The sequence below is a fragment of the Rhinolophus ferrumequinum genome, chromosome 5 (assembly GCF_004115265.2).
Source record: "Rhinolophus ferrumequinum isolate MPI-CBG mRhiFer1 chromosome 5, mRhiFer1_v1.p, whole genome shotgun sequence".
Taxonomy (NCBI): domain Eukaryota; kingdom Metazoa; phylum Chordata; class Mammalia; order Chiroptera; family Rhinolophidae; genus Rhinolophus; species Rhinolophus ferrumequinum.
In genome coordinates, this window is record NC_046288.1 from 7,026,202 (window position 1) to 7,028,267 (window position 2,066).

Here is a 2,066-nt window from a genome sequence, read left to right on the forward strand (position 1 = left end):
TGGGCATCCTAACTATCAGATTCCCTTCTTTCTTTTTTTGCATGCCTTTGGGGTACTCACTCAGAAATATGGGGCTCAACATAGACCCCTAGGATACTATAGCCAGCAACTGGACCCTGTGGCTCAGTGACAGCCATCTTGCCCTAGATCCATTGCTGCTACTGTCCTCTTGGTTAAGGCTACAGAAAAAAAAATTGGTACGGGATTCCTTCTCACCATCTTTGTACCTCATACAGTAGAAGCTCTCCTGAACTCTCACTGTACCAAGTATTTTTCAATTAGTCATCTTACTTCCTATGAAATCCTTTTGTTACCTGCTTCCCATAACTCTTTCACATTGTAATAACCTTAATCCAGCTACTCTTTTCCCTTCTGAAACTCATGAAGTGCCTCATGACTGCTTCACACACACTGATGAATCACCTCATGACTCCTCCTAGTCAACATTATTTTTCAATTGACAATAGACAGCCATCCTTTTGCTTGTCCTCACATGGTAGAAGGAGCAAGGAAGTGCTCCCAGCCCTCTTATATAAGGGCTTTGACACCATTCATTAATGAGGGTTCCACCCTTACGATCCAGTCACCTACCAAAGACCCGTCTCCTAATACCATCACACTGAGGCGTAAGGATTTCAACACATGAATTCTGGGGGAACATCTATCTATCATCTATCATCTATATATCATCTACTGCAGATGGTCAAAGGAAAGTGTCACTGAGTGAGTGACCTCAAACAAGTCAGGAAGCTGCCATGGAGAAGAATGAAAGAGCTCCAGGCAGAAGCCCTCAACACCACTAAGAGACAAAGAAGTGATGAAAAGGTCTGGCTTAGCAGACCAGGTTTATGAACCACAGTCTCTCTACAAGTTACCATTGCATCTTGTTTGGCAACCTGGACCACCATATTCAACAAGTTCACGCATTCTTTCCTATCATTAACTTAGTTTCTTCTACTCAAAACAGTGTTAAAATATTACAGTTCTTAAGTCCATAGGTTAAGAGGTATTAACTATTCCTTTCTCTGACCTATAGTATGGATGAAAACTGAATATTGAGCCAATAACTAAATTTATTTGTATAGAAACCACTGATTTGGGATAAGTTATGTATTGAATTAATTCATTTATTATTTTGACTTCTAATTGTATTGGTTTTGGGGCCTTCAGGATATTCTGAAGGTATATCTGTAGAACTAGAAACTCAAAATTTAAATTTTAGCTTTTATTGTTTTTCAACAGTTAATATTACGGGATACTTTGGTGACACTAATCATTCCTTTGATGATTATGTTCTGGTTATTTGTTGCCACCTAACTACCCTAAAACAAGAAGTTAAAAATGACTACCATTTTATTATACCTCATAAATTCAGGAATTTATATCAGGAATTCCAGCATGTCTCAATTGTGTGATTCTTCTATCTCAGGTGGCATTGCCACTCAGTGGTAGTGAGCCAATGGCTGGAATGGTTTGCAGAGGTCAAGAAGTTTTCATGCATGTGGCTAGTGCTTTGGCAGAGGCATTTGGAAGCCTAGATTTTGCTGGGTACCTTCATCTATTCTTAGGGCCTTGCCATAGGGTCTCTCCAGCAGAGCAGTAAACATTTACAAGGTGGCTCAGGGATCCAAAATTCCAAGGTGAAGGAGCCAGTCCTTTTAAAACCCAGGCCCAGAACTGTCACAGTGTCACTCTGCAACATTCCATTGGGCAAAGCTGTTCCAGGCAAGCCCTGGAGTGGGTATGGCAGATGAAGTGTGGAAATAGATCTACCTCTTAATAGGAAAGCTGATGGAAAAGCATGAAAGAATCTGTGGTCGTCTTTAATCTTCCACAGCCTCAGACCAAGGGACCACACAAACAATGTGGAGGCTTAAGTCCAAATCAAACTTAGAAAGCTTGAAGCCTGGTTTAATTCTACCAGTAATAAATTACCAAAATAAACTAATCCTGCATTAAAACAGTGCTGAGATAAAAAAAAAAAAAAAGATCTCTGCATTCCACTCAAAAAATTTAAATGGCATGAACAAATGCAACATCAAAATTTAATGCTTTGTTTTTAGAAA